Here is a 24,212-nt window from a genome sequence, read left to right on the forward strand (position 1 = left end):
AATTGGGAATGGCAGGTAAGTCCCCATGATTGATGCGAAGTATTTCGCATTCTGAGATTCAAATGGTTCTTGGTCATCTCCAAGACTGAACACTCAAGTCATGGTGTCCTCAGACCTACAGAAAGATTTTGTCACACCACCCACATGGATCTGGGTAAGTCAGATTAGTCACTTCAGTGAGCAAAATTTTTCCAAGCTCTGTTTTTAGGAATAGTGTGACTTTGACAAATTGATTCAGTGCTCTGGGTTTGATAGAGATACTAATCGTGGCTATTTCAAAGAATTGTTGTAAGGGTTAAGTAAGATAATACCTCTAAGATAGTAACCTAAGTCAGGCCCGCGGTGGGGATTCAGTAAATGCTACCTAATATTGTTCCTGTTGTTGTTACTATGTGAAGGCCAGTTTGGAAGAACAAATTAAGAAGATAAGGTGTAAGTCCACAAAACTAGAGTGAGGAAGTTAGCTGCAGAGTTTTGCTTGGGTGAAATGTCTCCATCCTTGGCAATCAGAAACGTGCTGTCGTCTTCAATGACTCTCCCAGTTGGCCTTCCTCCGATCTTCATTTCCCCAGCTGCCAACTGTAATAGCAAGCAGATCAATATCCACATTGGAAAATCCCTAAAGGGGTTAGCAAGCCACCTAATTCCTCATTTACTATCCATGGAGATGGTTGAGGTGGGGATCCTAGATCACCAAAATTGTTAAATTATTTTACTGCTGGGCCCAGGAAAAATAGGGATAATTCCTCTTTCAGAGCCCTTTACATAAAGTAGGCACCTGAGGCATTTTTACTGACCTGGCTTTTTTAGAGGGAACCTATGGTGTGACTCAACAAGATGTCAATGTGTCACTGACTGGAAGAAGTTAGGAACATGGCTCTGACATACAACCCCACCCATCCCCCAGCTTTCCCTTCTCCAAACAAAAAGTATGTACTGAAAAATCTTCTGAAATTGTGTACGTTTCAGGTCCTTTGAGAAACCTGTTGCTAAGAGACAAATTTAGAATGCTCTCACCTGCTGAGAAAAGTTTTTACTACTGCCTCAGATAAGAGGTTCTTCTGTAGCCACAGACGTATTAACAAAGAAAACTGTCTCTTACTGCACCCAGTCACTGGATAAGAGCTCTTCATTTGGGCAACAATTTCATGGCAGTATCACTGATTACTTTGAAAACTATTCAGCACTGTCCTTGGGACCGCATTGTGTAGCTATCAAATGCAGTGGGTACTGATAATTTTCCTTCCGGTACAAAATACATAAAGCAAACAAGAATAGTGTGGTAGTGAGGTTTACAGGCCACAGAGGAACATAAAAACTCGCCTTTGCTTTTCCTAAGCTTATTTCTGTATTAAAAAAAGAAAACACTGAATTCTTAAAGGGGAAAGAGAGCCCTTAAAATTATTAGCTCATTTGCTAAATGTTTATTGTGCCCGGTATGTGCAGGACACTGTGCTGGGCCCTCCGAGTATACTCCCTGCTGGCTGGGGAGACGACTAGACAGTCTGGAGGGGGTCACTCATGATGACAGAATACAAAATTACAAGGTGGTGGGTGGGGATCGAAGATGGTCTTTGATGATCCATCTAGAAAGAGATATCAGGGAAGTCTAACTGGGGAAGCGTTGGGATAATACCTGAAGGATTCATTTTTAATAATCATAGCAAGTAACATTGCTGATTGCTGAATGTGTCAGGAACTGTCCTAAGTGCTTTTACACACACTGATCAACCCTAGAGAGGTACTATTTTTACCACAGGGTAAGAGGTAAGAAGGCAAAGCGGGGAGTGTGGTGCACACCAGGACAGGGCCCATCATCAAAGGCAAGGGCCCTGGGGAGACTGAGAGACCATAACCACCATTTGCCTTATTTTGCCCACACACCAACAAAAGTCCATCCTTCCACCACGTAGGAGTCTTTAAGGGGTCATGGATGAGACTCTTCTGGTGTCTATCCTGGGTAACTTCAGTTACAGAAGCCTACCTCTCTGCTGCCACCTCTGCCCTGTACCATGCCCACCTGGTACCCCTGAGCCACCCTTGGAAGATGTGCAAGGCCAGCACCATGCTCAGACATGGTAGCAGATGGGCCTGATTCAGTAGCCATCTCCACATGGAATGGACCTTGGCCAAAGCCACTGGATACCGTCTTTGGTCTCCTTGTTAGGAATCCGATCTCCTATGTGCCAGTGGTCATTGGGATCTGTCAACTGATGGTCCTGAAGCAACTAATCTCCTGGCCAAAGTGTTCAACCAGAGACTCTGCACCACCCAGCTATGTCAGCTTCTCACTGGGTTCCTGTGGCTGATCCCACGTGGTTATGATCTGTAACTTACAACTGACACTCATTAGAAAATGGACTATTAGTAATTTCAGAATGTTCTGTGCTGATTACAGTATATGGCTTGAATTGTACTTAAAATGTTCACAATATGCAAAAAATTGCATCAATGTAAGTTTGAACAATGTTTCAATTATTTGAATATTATAACATACAGAGTCAAATCTCCTATATAACTATTCCTATCTATAATACATAATAAGCTTATTCCTACATGTCCAAGGTTATAAATTTTAAGATGAAGTGGCATCCACTGTCTTACTCTGAATGAATTCTATTTTGTATTAATTTTACTTATTTGCTTATCACTATGGTAATAAGTAAAACTTATTCTCTATTCTGTATATTCCCAGAAGTGCTGGGAAGCAACAGTCATTTTTTTTTAACCTGGAAAATTAAGAATTGACCGGGAGCATTTCTCTACTTGCTAAATGGGATGCTGCCCAATTCATGAATTGCTTAATAAAACCAATTAGGTCTTCAAATTTGAAAAAAAGAAAAAAAAAGAATTAACCAGTGCAGGTTTTATATAGGATAGAATATGCCAATTATCAGGTAATATATGTTATGAGTGGTGGCTCTCCTCTTAACTTTGATCAAGTATTTTTTAAAATCGAGATTATATGTGCTGCTGGCACAGAGACCCAATGTTGAGGTTTTGGGGCCTCAGCCCGTGGCTCCTACTCTGGAAAATAGGCGGTGCTATCAGAGGGTCAGGGTTTCAAGTCTTGAATCCTCCACTGACACCCAGTGTGACCTCCAGCCAGTTATTTAACTTTATGTTTTTATGCCTGTGAAAGTACCTTGTGTATCTCAATGCCTTTATAAAATGCAAGTAGGAGTTGCCCCTGCAGCTCTCCTAAGATTGTCATGCTTGTTGGAGGAATAATGCATGTAAAGCCCTTGACAGAGACCTTGCCCATTCTGAGTGTTTAACATGTAATAGTTAGAGCTGTCCCTACTGAATCCAAACTGAAAAGTGACTGTACCAAGAACTGCACCCTCCACTTGGATCAAAATATTCTGCACTAGTTCTTTAAATGGTTACAAAACATGTCACCTCCAACTTCTTCTGTCTCTGACTTTGGGTCTTGATTTGACCAAAGTAGGCTCTTCTTAAAAAAGTCATAGTAGATTGGTTTTCATGACTGTTAACAAGTTTGCTCATGGCAGCTTTTACATTTTGTCCACTCGCGTTTTAAGAATTTTATAAACATTTCCAATTGCTTCTCTTATGGTACTGGAATGTCACTCATTTTTTTTTCTAGTTGGCCCTGCTTTTGTTGAGACTTTAGTGAACCCTTTCATTTCTCTGCCATTTTTACTTACAAATGGCTCCTGTGTTGTGCTTTCTTTCTAGCTTTTTAACAGTTCATTTTTTTTTAAAGGAGCAGTTTTCATTACAAAAAAATTTGTAAAATACAAAAGAGCCTTAAAATGATGTAAAAGAGTTCACCTCACAGATTTATTCCAAAGTATGTAAAGAAGTGAATGTCTTGCAAGACACTGCAGCCCCATTTTCCACACTGTTGGTTGTATTTAAGGGTATCATTTTAAATTGTTTCTCATGCTTATAAAAGTATATGTACGTACATAACATTTATACATACATAGCTATATAAAATTTTTTTTTCAATAAAAACAAGGTCATACTGTATAATTCTCTACAATATACTTTTTTTGGGGGGTATCATTCATCTACAATTACATGAGGATCATTATGTTTACTAGACTCCCCCCATCACCAAGTCTCCCCCACATACCCCATTACAGTCACTGTCCATCAGCATAGTAAGATGCTGTAGAGTCAATACTTGTCTTCTCTGTGTTGTACAGCCCTCCCTGTGCACCCCCTACATTATACATGCTAATCGTAAGGCCCCTTTTCTCCCACCACCGCCTTGTCCCTCCCTATCCACTCATCCTCCCCAGTCCATTTCCCTTTGGTAACTGTTAGTCCATTCTTGGGTTCTGTGAGTCTGCTGCTGTTTTGCTCCTTCAGTTTTTTCTTTGTTCTTGTACTCCACAAATTAGTGAAATCATTTGATACTTGTCTTTCTCCACCTGGCTTATTTCACTGAGCATAATACCCTCTAGCTCCATCCATATTGTTGCAAATGGTAGGATTTGTTTTCTTCTTATAGCTGAATAATATTCCATTGTGTATATGTACCACATCTTCTTTATCCATTCATCTACTGATGGACACTTGGGTTGCTTCCATTTCTTGGCTATTGTAAACAGTGCTGCAATAAACATAGGGGTGCATATGTCTTTTTCAAACTAGGCTGGTGCATTCTTAGGGTAAATTCCTAGGAGTGGAATTCCTGGGTCAAATGGCATTTCTATTTTTAGTTTTTTGAGGAACCTCCATACTGCTTTCCACCAGCAGTGTAGGAGGGTTCCCCTTTCTCCACAACCTCGCCAACATTTGTTGTTGTTTGTCTTTTGGATGGTGGCGATCCTTACTGGTGTGAGGTGATATCTCATTGTGGTTTTAATTTGCATTTCTCTGATGACAAGCGATGTGGAGCATCTTTTCATGTGTCTGTTGGCCATCTGAATTTCTTCTTTGGAGAACTGTCTGTTCAGCTCCTCTGCCCATTTTTTAATTGGATTATTTGCTTTTTGTTTGTTGAGGTACATGAGCTTTTTATGTATTTTGGATGTCAACCCTTTATTGGATCTGTCATTTATGAATATATTCTCCCATACTGTAGGATGCCTTTTGGTTCTATTGGTGGTGTCCTTTGCTGTACAGAAGCTTTTCAGCTTGGTATAGTCCCACTTGTTCATTTTTACTTTTGTTTCCCTTGCCTGGGGAGATATTTTCATGAAGAAGTCGCTCATGTTTATATCCAAGATATTTTTGCCTATGTTTTTTTCTAAGAGTTTTATGATTTTATGACTTACATTCAGGTCTTTGATCCATTTCAAATTTACTTTTGTGTATGGGGTTAGACAATGATCCAGTTTCATTCTCTTACATGTAGCTGTCCAGTTTTGCCAGCACCATCTGTTGAAGAGACTGTCATTTCCCCATTGTATGTCCATGGCTCCTTTATCATATATTAATTGACCATATATGTTTGGGTTAATATCTGGACTCTCTATTCTGTTCCACTGGTCTTTGGGTCTGTTCTTGTGCCAGTACCAAATTGTCTTGATTACTGTGGCTTTTAGTAGAGCTTGAAGTTGAGAAGCGAGATCCCCCCCCCCCCCACTTTATTCTTCCTTCTCAGGATTGCTTTGGCTATTTGGGGTCTTTTGTAGTTCCATAAGAATTTTTAAACTATTTGTTCCAAATATACTTTTATTAATAGAATTTTTGTAGACATACATTCCACAACTGGTATCTATGGATCTTGTTTTTTTAGTAGGAGTCCATTTACAGACATGCCCTAATGTACTCAACCAATTCTATATTGATGAACATTTAGGTTGTTTGTGAGTTTTTGCTATTAAAAGAGTTACAATCTGAAAGCATTTCAAACATGTGTGTTTAGACTCAGGTTCTTATATTGTAAGGTGTTTCTTAGAATTGTGAGTACTTTGTAATAGGGTATATGCAGCTTAATATTAGCTGGAAAGTCCAATTACTCTTCAAGAAGGTTGAACCTGTTCACCCTTTACCAACAATAGAATGTATGGTTCATATGTACCTTTCATTTTACACTCATAATTTCTATTTCTTTGAGTTTTTCTTCTGTGTGATAATTCTTCCCTCTAACTTCAAGATTCCTAATTCAGTTTTCAGCAACGTTTTTGAGTTCCAAGAAGTCTCTCTTTTTCTCAGACTGCTCCTTTGTAATAACTTCTGTAGTCTCCCTAGGAATTTATGTTATTTTCTTTTAGAGTTCTTTTTATATCTTTCTTTAAGGCTCCCTCACAGAGAGCTAGTTCTGATCATGTTGTTTTTTTCCTCCTTCACACGTCTGAGTCACCTTTGCTTTGTGTGCTTTCTCTCCTCACTGTTTTTGTCTGTACACATCCAGATTTCCTCACCCACAAGAAGACTCAGCACACATGCTGGGGTCTCCTAAGCAGTAACAGGTCTGCAGGTGGTGACAAATAGAAAGAAAGAATCATTTCCTGGTGTGAAGGCTTGTAGGCTAGGACCCTCAAGTGAGTGGCATTGAGGAGGCCTCCAAGTTTTCAGGATCTTCTAGCAGATGCAGACTATAAGAGTTCTCTTCAAGTTATCTACAAGTGTATTCTCTAGTTATGGTCTTCTCAAAAACAAAATGCAAACCAATAGCAACAAATCCAAAAATGACTCCCAAAACAATAAAGAAATGTATACATTGAAGCCAAACTGACATGTCAAAACAAATGTAGACTTTCATCTTTAGGACAAGGATATTAAGAAATTTTCATAAGTATGGCATGCTCAGAAAGCATGTCAATAATATGAATTGTATTCTGTCTTGCATGTGGGGATATTTTGGTAAAATAACTATTGCACACACCATTCACATAATATATGTTAATTATCAATTATTGGCAATAAAGTATATGGTCTTTTTTGGTCAATAATGTATTTATTTATCAAATATATATCAGATATTTAAAATATGTTATAGTTTTCAGATATATAATACTGACAAAAATGTGGTGATTATTTTATTATCAAGGCATTTGTAGTCTGTTGCGCAAGAGATCTGTCAGACAATGACTCCGCAAGTATAGTGACATGTGGTAAGTGATATGACAGAGCTAGGCCTGGGGTGCCAGAGGAGCAAAGGAGTTTCTTCCTAAATCAGACTAAGGCAGAGTTTTCCAAGGAAGAGGGATAATGAGTTTGTGAAAAAAGGAAGTTAAATGTTCAAGTAAGATTGGGAAATATTGGATTAAAGGTAGTTAAATAGGTCTTTCTATTGTAGTCTTTTTCAGATCTTTTCATACTCTACTGTTTGTGGTAAGTTCCAGAGAAGAGTAATATCCTCAATTTTTGTGACCAAAGAACACTCCTTGCCAAGCATTTTGAGAGACACCCTTGGGAAATGACGGTCTAGGGGATCCAGGGCAGTTCCCCCAGAGGAGTCACATCAGAGCTGGGATGCCAAGGTGAGTAGGCCTGAGCTGGAGGAGGCGGGAAAGAGCACTCCCAGCAGAAGGGGAGCAGGTACCAGGGCTCAGACAGGTCAGGAGCCCGGGAGACCCTAGGTAGCTCAAAAGAGCTAGACCACAGAAGTCCACCTGAAAAAGTGACCAGAGGTGGGTACAGAGATAAGGGAGAGTCATTCATGTCATTCCATCCATGTGAAGGTTTGAACTTTACCTTGAAAGCCAAGAAAGGTATTCAAGGTTTGTAAAATAAAGGAGAGCTTATGAATGGATATGCTTCGTCAAATCATCTCCTTGGTGGCCGTGTAACTGTGAATTGCAGGGTCAGCCTGGAGAAAGGAAGAGCAATAAAAGGAGTCACAGAACTAACCCAGATGTCAGTGTTAAGGGACTGAACTGGAGGCGAAAGATGGCTAGATGGATGGATGGACAGACGATAGATGCAGATAGGAGACGACAGAGAGAAGAGAGGCTAAGGAAAGAGTCTGCAGGACCAGGTGGGCAGCTGGATGTGGGATGAGGGGGAGGTAAGGGTTAGATGACTCCTGGGGGGCTGGGTGGGTGGTACAGTCACTTGCAGGGATGGGGAATATGAGAAGAGGGGCAGGTTTGGATTGAACCTGATGATGCACTTGGAGGTAGGATTCAGGTGAGGAGGGGTGAACCACACCCGCAGCCAGCGTTTAGAGGTGTTGAATCTGAAGAGCCGTTGGAACATGTAACTGCTGAGATCCCAACGGGTGAATATTAGAGAGATCAGCAGTGCTGGGAACCCAGAGGTCATGTAAGGATTTCTAGGGAAGCACAGTCTCATTTAGAAGTTCTTTCCCCAAACCCTCAACTGACGAAGACAAGTATGAACTGGTTTTAAATAAACATAACATGGGGAAAAAATTATTTAAAACCCAAACTGGCTAGCTTCAGCCTTCTATGGGGGATAAACTTACTCCTACAGTGGGAAAATAGATCTCTATTTCAAGGTTTTGTAACCTTGGAACTACTGACACTTGGGTTCAGGTAGCCCCTTGTGGGCTGTCCCCATGCACTGCAGGCCTCCACCCACTGGATGCCAGCATTGGCCCTCCTCCCATTTGTCATAACCAACATGCCTCCAGACATTGCCACATGTCCCTGAGAGGCATCCCCACACCCTCCCCCAGTTGAGGATGAATGCTCTCCACTTGCCTTTTGATATAAAGTGGTTAAATTTGGAAGAACTTTACTTATTCCTTTTTTACCACCAAAGGGTGAAATCCAGAGGAGATGGTGTTTTGTTTAGCAGAATATATTAATGAGTATTTGCAAAGGCAAAGTTGGCCCTAGACCTTGCATAGATGATGTGGGAGATAATTCTGCTATAGAAGATAATAATATGTGGGAGATAATATATAGGAGATAATAATATGTGGGAGATAATTCTGCTATAGAAGACCAGTGAGAGGAACCAAATTCCTGCCACCAACTGGAGGGAGCTTGCTGAGCAGCAGGAGGCTCATCTACAGAAAGGGGAGTAGTGAGAAACGCCTGGTGGCTGGGAGGATGGAGGTCTGTAATGACAGGGGTGCTTAATGCTCAGTCCTGAACGATTTACTGCTTTGGGTGGTGTAAGACCCTTCCGTTCTTCTGAGGTCCTAATATAGGGACTCCAGCCAGATGTGGCTGTGAGAATGCTATCTCTCAGGATTTTACAGATTGTCAGTGTGGGGCTTAAGTTTTCAGCCATGTTGCTGTCCTCACTATTGCCATCTTCTACTCTTTCTTCTTATATTTTCCTTTTTCTTCCTCTTCTTTCATATCCTACAATAAAATTTTTCACTCTTTGAGGTTAATTCTTTCAATTAGAACTACCCAGTAAGCTTAATTCCACTGTGGGATGATGAATTCCTGAAATGATAGAGGCAGAGAGTCCCTTTAGACTGGACTGGGTGGAGTTCAGCAGAGATCCTCTCATGTGATGTCTGCCTTTACAGATGGGTAAACTGAGGTCTGGAGGGCCACAGTGCTTTGCTTTGGGAACACAGCCTAGGTCTTTTGGCTCTTAGTCCTGTGCTTTTCCTAGCAGAGCACACTGTCTAGGAAATTGCCTCTCTCTGTTAGCTGACACTACTCCCTAAAAAGGTCCCTAACTTCTGCACTCACAGTTTTGAGATAATAACCCTGCTAGAATTTTTTTAAAAAGCAGAATAAAAAGCTATTTAACTAAGGATTTGCTCCAAGAATGCCCTAAAACTCCAGTTATATTCAAATCTTTCTTCTGTGGCATCATTAAAATATTATCTGGCTCACAATATTTTCTACTCCCAAACATTTCTTTTCAAATTTCTATTTTCTGCCAGCTGACAATACAGACTCATAAAACTGTTTCATGTCCCATAGGCTGTTGTCCAAACCTTATAATTAAATAATGAATTCTAAGAATTAGTTATTCAAACGTCAAAGAGACGGTTTTTGGCAAGGAATGAAGTATCTTTCAAATCTGCTGTAGATAATATGGAAGCTGATCAATGACCACTGTTTACATATCTAGCTATCAATTTTAATGAAACATTTCCTTTGAAGTCACAAAAAATTCTTAAGTCCATATACCTAAAATTTGAAAATCACACTGAAGTTCTTTCTCATAAAAGGGGACCTCAGTTGATAAGCTCTAAAACTCTTCTAACAGGAAAGCAAAGGCGCCAATTCCTTATGAACTGGAGTATGAACCCAGGCAACTTCCTATTCACCTTTTTATCTTCTGCAATGTCTAGTAGAATATTCAGCGTGTAGTGGTTCTGCAGCAGCAAGTTAATGAACAAATCTCCAGGCTTCCCCAGCAGCAAGATCCTGTCTGTCCAGCAGCCTCCCACCCCCACACTGCCTCCATCACCCATACCTGTGTCCAGGAAAGGTTATGTATTTGTGGGGCTTGGTGCCAAAATGAAAAAGGGGAGCCCCTTGTTTTAAAAGGATTAAGAACTTCAAGACAGTGGCAACAGGGCATTAAACTAAGCATGGGGTCCTGGGTGACTGCAGCGGATGCATGCCCATGGGGCTGGCCCTGTGTGCCCAACCAGCTTCCCAGCCTTCTGATCCTTCACACACTAATCAGATCTCCTGTGCCAAGTGAAAACCCACACTGGAGCTGTCCTTAGCCCCTTCTTTCCTGCCCCTCCTCCCGGGGGTCCATGCCCTTCATCCTGCTTGCTCTGATCCTTTCCTTGGACTTTCTGGCTCCCTGCTCTAAGGTGAGAAAACCTACGTCTTTGCCTTCTTCGTCCAACTTCTCACCTGAGTGGAGCTAGGCTGTCCCACCTCCACGGTCCTCTCTAATAGGGGCCACTATTGGTTCTACTTCTAAAGGACAACTACATAAGGAGCAGGACTATCTGCCGTGGACCCTATTAGCTCTTCTAGATCACTTGTTATGTTGCTCTTGCTTCGCGTAATTGCTTGCACCGCCTTGTCCACGCCCTACCCTTCATCATCAGCTGCTCTCCATGGCTCACTTCTGCCTCCCTTCTGACTCCAGCAGGTGGCTCCAGGTTTCCCCTTCTCTCCCACCTTTCTTGGTATTTGTAATATTTGCACGGATGACCCACCTGGCTCCCTGACCTCACATTGAATGACTTCCGCAAGGCCACTCATCTTTATGTCTATTCACTCTAGTCACTTACTGGCACACCTCCACCTAATTATTACCTGGAACTACTCCACTTGTAAGATGTATATTATAATCACTGAGCAACTTGGAAGATATAGAAAGGAGAGAGAAAAATGAACAATAACTGAAGAAAAAAACCCCAACTAGCTAAACAGAAAACAACCATAGTTCTACCACTCGAAGTCATTCACTATTAGACTGGGGTGAAGGGTTTGAAAACTCTTTCTTCTTTGAATAGAAAATTGAAACTCTAAGAGTTGTGATGAGTCTTGTCCACAAGAATGGAGGATATTGGTGTCATCTGGAGCACCAGATTAGGGCTGTTTGTCAGGGAGGACTATTTGAGTTGATATCTGAAAGGTGGGAGGGAGCAGCTCACTGGAAGGGAGGGGCAAAATCAGTATCGGCAGAGGCGTAGCTTGCACAGTGGTCCTGACGTAGGAGAGAGCATGCCTGGTTTGAAGACCCAGAAGGAAGCCCTTGAGAAAGACCAGGTGAGATGAAGTACCTGGGTTCAAATCCCAAAGGATTTATTTCTGCCTCAGTTTCCTCCTCTGTAAACCCGAGATTATATTTGCCTTCCCCTAGGATTGCTGGAAAGATTAAATGTGTTTTGATACAGAAAGCACTTAGACTAGCACCTGGCACATAGCAAAACTTTCTTAGGACAGGGGCAAAGTGTAGATAGTCTGAATAGTCAGTGTGGAGAAGGAGAAACATCTTCTGCCTCCCCATGTTCTCCTGGTGGAGGAGCTTCTACACTTAAACCCACCACACTGGGTACTGAAGTGAGCACATCTTGCTTCCTCCTTCACTCCCTTGCTTATTTCTCTGTCCAGGAGGCAGTTGACTTCCTAGGCTGTGAGAAGCCAGACATCCACAGGGCCACGTTTCCCTGGTGGGTGAGCTTCCTGGGTGCAGGCCACTGCTCTTGTGGGCTCAGTCCTGGGTTCCTGCAAGTCAGGTGTCCAATCTCTCAGGTCCTGCTGTGACTGGACAGGTGAGTCACGTGAGCCTGACACTGGGCTCCAGTCTCTTCAGTTCAGAGGAGGGTAGGGGGGAGCCCTGGTTTGTCTTCCAGTGAAGTTTCCCAGTTGCCCTGTGTTTTGGATTTATTGGACACCCCCCTCGCTATCAGTAAAATTGATACTTAGGTATCCATTCAGTATCCATTTTAAGATATGATTTCTTAAAATACCTGATTATAATATGATTTAAGAGACCTTGAACCAGATAATGGTTAAAGAGGAGTGTGCCCTTGGTTCATTATCTCTAGGCATTTATTTGCCTAGTACATGTATTTAAAAAGCTGTTTTCTTGAATTATCTGTGTCTGGGGTAGATCTCTTTAGAGAGCTAAAGAAGAATGAAATTGGTTTAGAAAATGTGCTTTGATCTTGCATTTAGAACACAAGCTGTTGGAAATGAAGGAGAAATGAAAGATGCTATGACTGAGGGGAAGGAAAGGAGTCATTTCTTTAGGAGAAATGCAGAGGTTTGAGAGGCTAGGTTAGATAGATATGAACCAAAAATGCTCTCTTGGAGTTTGGAAAGGGGCATAATTTAGGCTTAAAAACCTCAAAAAATATTAGAGAAAGAAAACAAAGGAGACTAAATGCCCCACGGGATGCCCAGATGTGAGGGACTACTAGGAAGCTGCTGAAGGAAGGGGTGGGAGGGCTGTACTGGGCGCTCACATGACAGCTGGACGGGACTGGGAGGGACAACAGGGAAGCAGGTTCGTGGAACGTATGCGTTAGTCCTTCACTGGGTGGTTCAGGAAGGGGGGCAGCCAGCCTTAAGTTGAATTGCACCCCAATCCCCAGGGAAACATCTGGCAATGTCTAGAGATGTTTTCTGATTATCAAGATTTGGAGAAGGGGAGGCTACTGGCTGCTGAGCCTTCTATTATGTGCAGGACAGTCTCCACAACAGAGAACCATCCAGTCTGAAGTGGCAACAGTGCTGAGATTGAGAAACTGCCTTGAGGAAAGCCAGGCTGGGCTACATTTGAGTCCATGTGGGATCAGATGTCAGGCTGATGGGTAGAATTATCCCACTTGGAGAATTAGACATGGACAAGATTTGTTTGAAGTATAGTATTTTGGCAGCTTATGAAAACACTGACTTCACATCTCCTATTATGAAGGATCTCAAAGGACAAAATTTGGAATAATATTGTGAAGAAAACAAATGAGTGGGACTGAAAGCAAAGAGAAAGAGAAAGGGGGTAGGGCACTGTGATCCAGCCAAGGATATTAGCACCACGTACGGAAAAGGTAGGGAGCCAAGTTACACTGTTAAAAACAGCCGAGTTTGTTTGAAAAGAGTGGAGAATGAAAGGGACAAATGAATGCTGGAGGCATTTGCTACTGCAAGAGGGATGAAGGTGGCAGAGATGAATGTTCTTGCTACGAAAAGTAGCAATATTCACTCAAGGTCTAGAGACTTAAAAATCAAGGAAAGGCAAGTTTTTGGGGAAAAACACATGCTAAGGGTGTACTTCCCACCTGAGCATGCCAGCTGCAGCTGCATGGGCAAGAGCTTCAGTTTGAGGCCCCATTAAGCACAAGTACCCACTGACGTAAATATGCAAAGGAGTTCCATTACTCAGAGGTAGGTCTACAGCAGCCGTGCTCAAACTCAGCATGCATTAGAGTCACCCGGGGAGCTTGCCAAAACCCAGATTTCTGAGTCCCACCCCAGAGTTTCTGATGCAACGGACCTGGGTGGAGCTAGAGAGTCTAATAAGCTCCCAGGTTATACACCGCTACCCCCACGCCTAGAGAACCGGTGATCTGCAGAGTTCCAGTGTAGAAGCAGACTGTAGACACCGCTTCCTGGGATCCTGCAACACGTGAAAGTACACAAAGCAGAGCGAGATTCTGGGGAAGACAGACCGCGAACCTTGTTTAGTCAGGTACCTCTCCCTCTTGAGCGTCTTGCTCCAAGAGGGAGAGAAGCTGCGACACTGTAGAGCTCGTCCAGGATTCAGCAACAGGGAGCAAAATGTGCCGCTTAAACCCGGAATGGAAATCAGAAGGATGAAAATACACAGCATAGCACTGAGCCACGAGAAGACCTGGAGACGAAGGCCACCACTGAAATTTCTTAATTTTGCAAGTACAGGGGTGTCTCAAATGCCAGTTTCTGAGAGATGTAACAGGATGCATGGGCAAATTCCCTTCTCTCCCCTTTCCCCCAAGGGCATGGGAAACGCAGGGTTACAACGAACTTCTTCACATCTCTTGGCATAAAATTCCTATGCTCAACTGTTAAAGATCCCAGGTCATGGATTCTAGATGGGCATTCTTACCAACATGAAACCAAGAACATCTTATATTTTTCTCCAAATTTTTTTCTGTCAACCCTCTCCCCAAATAACACTTAGCATGCTGCTGTGATCCATAGCTGATAAACCACAATGTGGGTCTGGGACTTTGTATCCCATCTGCCTCTGTGCATAGTTTCTATTTGCAGGAAGAGGGCTCAGTAGTCAGATTCATGCACTGAACTCCACCCATGCTTCTCAAAGCCAGTAAGAGATAGTTCAACTAAGCCATGAAGCAGTTATCTCCCAAGGGACATTCATGTAACCATTAAAACATTTTTTTATAAAGAGTTGTAATTACATTGAGGAAACACTTATGTTATAATGGTAAGTGACAACAAAACAATAAAACTGAATATATAATATCACAATTACATGAACACACAGTAGCAAATAAAACACTATTCACAGATGAAACTGCAAATGGAAATGCAGAATGTATACTAGGGCTATTCTTAAGTGGTGAGAATTTTCTCCAGGGCTTTGCATTATTAATTTGAATGCCAGATTTAACAGGGAAAGTAAACTACCAATTGTAAGTCTTTTGATGCAAGTGTTACTATTAGAAAGTCCTGAGGAACTTTATTTCTTGAGGACAGGAATAGAAGATAGGTAAGCAAATTTCAAAAGAGTGAAGAAGGTCTGGGTGAAGATGCACTTTGATGTAGTCAACAAACTTGTGACTGGAGAGGATATCTAAGAGGGGAGAGAAGGATAACTCCTCCAAAAGGAGGATATTCTTGAAATTTCAGCACTAGCATAGATTTGATGTGCAGTAATAGAGAAGACACTGAGCAAAGCTGGGCTGATATTACTAAGCAACTGCAGAAGTGTGAAAACTTTAACACTCTCTAGATATAATGAAAATCAACAAAGTTGAGAATTGCTTTAATGAATACCACATGGGAAAATAGAATGAATTGGCTATTAAAAAAATTAAAAATCTCCCTTTGAAAGGATGGCTGCAGTATCATTTTCCATTATAAATGAGGAATATAAACACATTGTCAAAAATACACATTGTCAAATGAATTTGAACAAAAATATTTTAGCTTTCTGTTAGTTGACTAGAATAAAGTTTAGATTTTAATTTAAGCACCAGGAGCTGAGATCTAATGGTTTATGAGCAGCTTTGCAGAGAGCAGAAGTGATAAAAATTACAAACAGATGATATGTAAATAAATATTTGCATCAAATGGTATAAATATTTAGAAGTGCTGAAAACTTTCAATTATCTTGTTTTAATTGGTTCACAAAGAAACTAAATTTTGACAATTGTACTTGGCCAATAAACACTTCAGTAGCTCAGCTGAGGTCTTTGATCTTACTAGTGGTTTTGGGGACAAATGTCTGGTAGTCACCTCCTTGTACCTTGGAGAAATAAACTTCTCATTCGTTCATGAAAATACAGTGGTTTGTGAGCCCCTTTCTGCTACCAAGGATGTCCTTGTCCTGGAGAATGGAGCATGAAAGGGGTGTGATATTAAATTGTCAAAACCAATGGTACTGGGATTGTGGGAAGGGAGGAGAGAAAGGGACAAAGCTCAGAGGAAGTTAGACACTGGCTCTGAAATGTCCACGTGGTGACTGTGGTTTCCAGGCAGTTAGGTATGATCATAAACAGTGCCTGGTTTTCGGAGACTGACAACCCAGGTAACGTTTCAGAGAGGAAACCAGACATAGTCTGAAAGCTCACCCATTTCTTGCCCCTCTCCCCATCCCCCGACCCCAGTTTATATCTCACTACCGGTTTTCTTTGCTAGTTACATACTTTCACTTTAAAAAAAATAGATATCCCTGACTAGACTGTGCCTGTCTTGCATTCTAAACCAGGATTCAACTTTTACTGCGCCTCACAGCAGTCACTCATGCTCTTTGCCACATATTCTGACTCTTCGCCTCCCAAGCACATGGAGGGCTGCCTCCACGCTCTTCTGGGGATCAGTGAGGTCATATGACTACTTCCAGCTTTGGCCGTTTTATCCCCGTGAAACAATCTCCTCTACTAAATTCTCTGTGTTAAAAATCCTAACTCCTGTTAATATGAATAAAACATGAAGTCACAACTATCAGAGACTTCTAGTATTAGATAGCCTGGTTAGCTGAAGTTTTGTGTTCCATAAAAATAACTTGATTAACCAAAGCACTCATTAATTACTAATTAACCCCTAGTTAAAGTCTAGGGGCAAGTCTTTATAAAAAGTATGAATATATTTTCCTAGCTTACTGATAATTTCATCAATAAATATTTATTTAGAGTATATTATATGTCAGGCACTATGTTGGACATAGACCTTTGGTGGAGTTTATAGTTTGGAAGGGAAGGCAGACATTGGTCAAATAATCAGATAAACAGGTGTGGATTTGCGCTGGTCAGTAGAGGAGCAGGAGACTATGGAACTGTATGCCTGCTTAGAGAGGGTGATCTTAGAGCCGAGGAAGCAGAGGTCTGAAGGATGAGCAGGTGTTGACTAGGTAAAGAGGAAAGTGAGGGTTTTCCAGGCAGAGGAGTAGCACGTGTAAAGGCCTGATGGTGGGAGGGAGGATGTGGGTTGGAGGAGGTGAGAAAGTGCTGAAAAAGGGTGCAGGACTTCATAGGGTTCACTGACGATCACTTAATTTATACCAAGAACAACAGAGAGTCATTGAAGGCATTTAGGCACAGTAGTGTAAAATTGTAATGTGTGAGACTCACCAGGTATACATTTAGGAAGGGTCGTTCTTGAGGCACATAAGCTGGATTAACAGGGGCTCCAGGGTGGATGCAGAAGTGGAACTGGTAGGCGTGACTGCAGCAGCCCATCCCACAGACTGCAGCTGCCGTGGAGGGATGCGAGGAGAAGTACAGCATATTGAACAGAAGTTTACTTTTGTGTGTGACGCTGCAGAATCTTCTCAAGAAAATGTATCACTAGAACTGTCTTCCCTCATTAGATCAGAGTATAGCTATAGAAGACCTACATGATGTCAGACCAGTCGTTTACCTCTTTTTCATCAAAGAAGAATGTAGAAATCAAGCATTGGTCCTTTGGTTATTACTCTCTATGCATATGTATCCCTATAAATTCCCAGATGTGATACCACAGTAACCCATGCATATATTCCTCAGGATGGGATTTTGGCTCTGAAGTCTGTCCCGACCAGTGGTGCTCAGTGTGTTACTGCGTTCCTAAAGGGACTACTCAGAAAGGCAGGGGGAGGGCAGCTGGGGATGCTGGAGCTGCTGTATCTTCAGCGGGAATAGTGCTACCTTCACCTGCATTAGTTAGTGGGTTTCTGTGTAATTTTCCATTTTTAAACGACTTCATCAGTAAAATGGAGTTTGACAGCCACTTCTGTTTTTCTAGTCTTCTTAAGATGAAGAAATAGAAGCCCAGGCGAGTGATGTGACTTGTCCATTGTCAAAGAGCCGATCTGTGGTAGAGTCAGAATTAGATCCAGGATCTCCTGACTACACTCCATTACTTGTGGCTCTTTCTGATATCAAAAGTAAGGTGATATATTCACTTATCTTCTGGATCGAAAGAATTCCAGTTCTGAAAATCGGGAAAAGTGGCTGTACTTCTCTCTTTTCCCTGAATGCTTTGGCACTGAGTAGAACCACACACCTGTTTGTTCCTGTATTTAAGATTCAGAATTTTTTACTGTCCCCTGTGTTCCATTAATGCTCAGTAAATATTTGGTGATCTGCTTGCCATCATCCATGCATTTAAAAAGTTCATTTAGCAAACATATGTTAAATGCCTAGCATATGTCAGCCACCGTGGAGTTCTGGGAATGTGAAGTACCATGTGAACATGTGATTGTAGTAGGATATTAAAGAAATGGTAATAGATATATGTACATATGAGCATAGAGCTGTGGGGTCACAGAGGCAAACTTGGCTTAATTGGCTTAGAAATTAGAACTATCACCAAGTTTGCCAGACTTACCAAATAAAAACACAGGGCACCCAGTTAAACTTAAATTTCAGGTAAACAACAAATGTTTTTGACTGCAGTTCCGCCCCAAATTTGCATGGGATATATTTGTACTAAAAATGAGTTTGTTGTTTATCTGCAATTCAATTTTTACTGGGTGTCCAGTATTTATTTGGCCACCCTAGCTAGTGTAGCTGGGCTGACTAGTCAGTGAAGCCCCATAGGGTCTGTGTAGGAAAATTACCAAGACACCAACAGATGTTGGACCTCACTAGGAAGAGTTGAGTGAAATTCTAGGAAAAGTGAGGGTACTCAGGGGTGGAGGTGGGAGCAAGGTGTATCAGAGTTGGGGAATCAAAATTGAGTTCACAATTTCACATTGTTCTGGAAATTCAAGCCGATGTAATGAGAACCAGAACAGAAGTGAGGAATATGACCTTACCTATTGGAAAAGAGAATTAAAAATATGACTATTTTCCGAAAATGTCTTCTTAAAAAAACCCTGTGAGAATCAGCCAGAAAAATATTGGAATAGATGAGAGTTCAGTAAGGTCATTGAGTATGAAATAAACTTTAAAAAGTCAGTAGCTTTCTTTTGTAGCAGCACTAACCACCTAGGAAACATAACAGAAAGGATTGCATTCAGAATACCCTTCAAAATATGAACTACAAAACCATGACATGTGCTGGACAAATATAGACATAAGAAGAGATGAAAAGATGGGGGGTCATGCCATAGCCCTATGCAAGAAGACCAAAGATTGTGAACATGTACATTTTCTCAAAATTTATTTGTATGATTAACAAAATTATAACCAACATCTCTGTCGGAGATATATTTAGAACTTTAAAGCCGACCCTAACATTCATCTGGAAATTTAAGAGAAAGTATTCGCTAAACTGACGTGGCAGGAAAGCGTTCCAAAGGCTACATTCCGTGTATCAGAGCGGTGGGAAGGGGTAAACAGAGAAGACGCCAGGATGGGGCTGAGGGCCCAGAAGCCCTGGTGTCCAGAACACTACTTCCACGGCGTGAGAGGACACACAGATCAAAGGGGAAGAGAAAGACCAGTCAAGAGAAGATTGTTTCCACATAGGTATCCAAAAAGAGAGTTGGCTCTCTATTTGGGAAAAACAATTTTTTGTATCATAGGAAACATTAATTTCCAGATGCAGTAAAGAGTTAAGTGTGAAAATGAAACCAAACAGAGGAAAAGAAGGGCAAATGTTTATCTGATCTTTGTTTTGGGCTTAAATTATTTTTTGTGCAGTTTAGAGAACTTCGGGCCCTGCAAATCCAGCCAATCAGAAGATTCCAGGGCTTTTTAGTGTAGATTTGTCCTTCTCAGAGTGTTCTGTGACTAGAGGAAGGAGAATCTGGAGTTGCAGAAGATCATTTGGAATAATAACAGACCAGAGATTTCAGGAGTCTAACTACGACTTAACAGTAGTGGAAGAGAACAGGAGAAAGATGTGGAAACTGACAGCAGCCTCCCTAGGAATTTGCTCTGCATACTGTGTCTAGACACAAAGGAACATGCTAGGGATAGCTCTGTCAGATGGTTTGTAAAAGGGTAGCTTTTTTTTTTTTTTTGAGTAAAACCTATTTTTATTATTTCCACATACAAGACCTCCCCACAATTCAGGTCTTTTAAACTCCATGCCTAGCATAATCAAATTCAGTGTTTCCCACTTTCTATGTTTTCTTTTCTCAGTCTCTGGAAACACGATATAACCAAGTTTTACCGTAATCGATAAAATATTGTACAGTGAGTGTGGAATCAGATATGCCTATGTTTTTATAAATGCACATTAGAGAGGGACCGGACTGGGACAGAACAAGGCAGACTTGTTCATGCTTTTTAATACAGATATGCTGTAAGAAACAGCATGATCTGTCGTAAAAGTGAAACCTAATATTTGAAAATGAGATTGCAGTCTACATGTTTAAATGGTTTTCCTGGGAGACAAATCTTCTTTCATTTGAGCAAACAAACACAGTGTTTTCTATGGAGTATTAGAAGTACACAGCAATAAGACTGTACCAGTGAAATAAAAAGGACTGGTTAACAGCTCGTGTGACTTCCACCAACACAGTTCTCTGATCGAGCCACACTTTGGCTCACTTGCAATGTAATTTCCAAGTGTTAAGTTAGCAAGGGGAGTTAGCAATGTGCGTGGCCCTGCTGGTTGACCACAACTTCTTTTTCAAAGTATTTAATATTCAGTTAGGCACCAGAACAGCTGTGCTAGCTTGCATGAAAAGGGCACCAGGGATCTCTGCCTCGGGATTGAAAGGCAGTAGATTCAGTCTGACTGTATCTGACTTGGATTAAATCTTAGGTTTCACACTTCACTTTCTAGGACAGTTCCTTGACTGAGTATAATCATTCTTTATATTGACATGTTTCCCAAATGGAGTCATAATTACAAATCTGGATGCCCTTTTCAATGCCACATTTTTCTTGTTAAGTTATCCACTTTTATTTTAATAAGTGGTAGCCTTAAAATATAGAGGGAGGAGCTAATTAAAATCTAATGTGATCTATTAGTATGCTATTTGCTGGCAATGTCCAAGCCTTTTTGTTTCTTCCCTTTATTTTAGTAAGATATGCCTGGAAACATCCATCAGTAGAGACAGCGCCCTGTTATAGACTAGGAGCTGAGGACTACAGGCACTCGTCAAGAGGAGAGTGTGCTGCGAGCGGCCTTCTCTATGAGTCTGGCTGCGTCACAACCCTGTGGTCTGCATGATGGGGAGAAGGAAACAAGCTCGGAATTAGTCTTTTTGCTTTGAACAAAAAGCATCTACTCCCTTCTGGGTCCAGGATTTTCATATAGGGTGAGTTGCTTAAGTACAGATTGGGTGTTTGACAGAATGCAATGGGTTGTAGATAATGTACAACTGAAATGAGGACATTAGAGACGGGGCCAAGGAAAGGGAGGGGAGGAACTGATTTTTCCTCTGGTACCTTGAAAATGCAAAATAAAGTCTTCAAAAACACACTCATCCCACAAACATTTATATAAGGGCTTATCTACAGGAGCTATGTAGATTTATGAATACACAGAGATGAACTAGACATAGCCTTCAAGGATCCTGCACGGGATCTCCTGAGGGAAAGAACACGATTTCCAGGTTACAAGTCAGTATTTAGCATTCAGAGTGATAAGCACTCTATCTGCATCATGTGCAAAGTGTGTGAGAATGCTGAAGAGGACCCCCAGTTTCCTGGGAGAGCCAAGGAAGATGCCAACCTAGGAGGCAAGGTTTGAAGGCCAAAGGAATGCAAGCACTCTCAGGGTGAGTGGTAGAAATGTTCTTTGTTACACAAAAAGAGAGGCTCAGAGATGGAACTCCTGTGCCTGCTTCTAAGCTGTTTTTTGTCTCCTCTTTCTTACTATGAAATGTCTTCAGCTGCTGCATGGCACATAGCAAGAGAGGACAGAGATGGACAGTGGGCAAGGGGGGAAGAATGGCTAGTTTATACTGCTGAGCTTTATCATTCTGTTTATGAATGCTAGAGCGGAATTACCAATTCGGTTTCAAATTTTGTAATCCCAGCTGTGGTAGGCTGAATGATGGCTCCCGAAAGATGTCCAGGATTGAATCCCTAGAACCTGGGAATATGGTACCTTAAATGGTAAAAGGGACTTTGTGGATGTGATTCCATTACGATCTCGAGATGGTAAGACCAGGCTGGACTATGCAGGTGGGCCCAGTGTCACCAAAGGACCCCTGTAAGAGGGAGACAGGTGGTCACAGTAGGAGATGTGACAACGGAGGCAAGAGGTTGGAGTGTCATAAGGAAGGGGCCACAAGCCAAGGTACATAGGCCCCCCCTAGAAGCTGAAAAAGGCAGACCTCCAGAAGGAATGTAGCCCTGCTGATTCCTCGGTTTTAGACTTCTGATCCCCAGAACCATAAGAGAAAACATTTGTGTTGTTTTCAGTCCCTATGGGGCTGTGGTAACTGGTGACAGCTGCAACAGGAAACTCATACGCCAAGCTCCTCATTAATGTGGACAGAAAAAGTGGTCTCAAAGCCACTTGAGTTCTGCTACGGTGAGTTCTCAGAAAGTCTCAAACAGCACAATAACTTATAATAGTTTCATGTGCTCTTTATGGACATGCTTAGGAAGTACTATGCTGTATGTCAGTTCCTTATTTAGCACATGTGTCTTACATGGACACACATCTAGCTTGTGTCAGTACTGGACTGTATGACAGTCCTAGTTCTGTGCTTTTTTCTCTTGGTGTAGACCATCTTTCTGATGTCTAGGGTATGAGGTGATTAGCCTGTTTCCCATGTCAATTATTTCTCTTCTACTCCAGGTGACCTTAGAGATCTTTGCTCAAATTCATACCACCACTCCCAAGCATCCCGTGGACAAACTGGAATGCTCTGGAGTCAGAACACTGTGGGAAGTGCTCACTGATTCCTAGTAGCTCCAGGACTTGGACAACCACTTGGCCTCTCTTGAACTGTAAAATGGGCTAACAGATATTCCTGACTCATCCAGTTGGTTGTTGAGGATCAAATGTGATAGTTTTATGTGAAAGGGCTTTATCAACTCTATAATGCCATTCAGATGTGAAGAATTATTATTTTTACATGCTCAGAAAGGCTGGCATAGCCCTTCTCCCAGGTGACTAAAAAGCATATGTGATTTTATTTGCTCCAATAATTTTATTCTTATTGGTACTTGTTCAGTATACTACATGGGTAAGCACAATGAACAAAGCATTTATTCTTCTGGCTGCAATCACTACACCCCTCTCCCTCCAAACTTACCCTTGTAAAATCAAATAAGGCTCATAAAATAAAACAAAAGCAAGAAAAGGAGATGGCGGGTGGCATCATTCATGAGAACGCTGTGTCATCAAAAGCACTCACCTGTCACTTTGCAAATGAGCTGCTTTTGAGAGTGGACAGTTAATTCTTTTCATCAAACAACTCCCTAAGCACATGGATCTGTTGCTCTTTCTTCTCTTTTTTTTTCACTTTAATTTTTAACATGGTTTCCTAACCCTCCACTTCAAGAGGTAAATACAATTCTGGCAGAGTCACGGTCTAATTTAGTTTATTAGGGCTTTTACTACAAGTTTTTAAGCACTTGCTGATTTCAAAAACATATTAAAATGGCCATGGCCAATCTTGTAGATTGGTACAAGTCCACATTTCCCAAACGACTTAATAGTCTGCAACTTGTGCCAGACAGAGAATGATTTCACCATTCTCTTTCCCACAACCTAAAGGTTGGACATTGTCTTTAACTCTGTGGTGAGAGGAAGTGGTTTGGTCTGCCGCTCTGGCCCCCTCCCTAGAAGTCCCCCTCCTGATTCAATAGGTTCCACTGTCCTGGAGGGCACATCAAGTCCCCAAAGAACTTCTTTGTCGGCCATTTCTGGGGTCACCAGCCCTACCCTTAGCCTCTCCTTGGAAGATGGAGCTCCTAAGACTTTTTCCAAAGTTTGGTATTTTGGGCAGGGGGATTGGCAAAGGTGTGGAGACCCCCATTCTGTGGCAAAATAATTAAAACTGGGATTTATGTCCCTAGATCTTTTCCCTTTTCTCCTTTTCTGTATCTTTTCCAATTGTGAATAACAAATTCAGCAAATGTTTACATAGAACAAATAAATGAATGGATAAATATTTGAGCACCTCCTACTGCCAGGCTCTGTGCTGAGAACTGGCTTACAGAGGTGAACTCACAATCTTAGTTGGGGAAAAACACATAAATAGACCTGTGCTGGATAACACCCTGGGTTGACAATAGGGATTTGTGTGTTGGTCAGGCCCCAGGGTGCACAAGAGACATATGGGCATTTGGTCAGAGACTGAGGAAAACAAGGATGGCTGATTCCTCAAAAGAGGATAGTCACTGGTGAAACTGTGCTACACAAACA

At 41.7% G+C, this 24,212-nt stretch overlaps 1 protein-coding gene across 1 annotated transcript in view; it reads right to left on the reverse strand.

Annotated features, from left to right (window-relative positions):
• Window positions 1-24,212, reverse strand: part of ANKFN1 (ankyrin repeat and fibronectin type III domain containing 1) — a 376,020-nt gene that overhangs the window by 250,638 nt on the left and 101,170 nt on the right. The window lies entirely within an intron of this gene.

This window comes from Manis javanica, chromosome 4 (genome assembly GCF_040802235.1).
Source record: "Manis javanica isolate MJ-LG chromosome 4, MJ_LKY, whole genome shotgun sequence".
Classification (NCBI taxonomy): domain Eukaryota; kingdom Metazoa; phylum Chordata; class Mammalia; order Pholidota; family Manidae; genus Manis; species Manis javanica.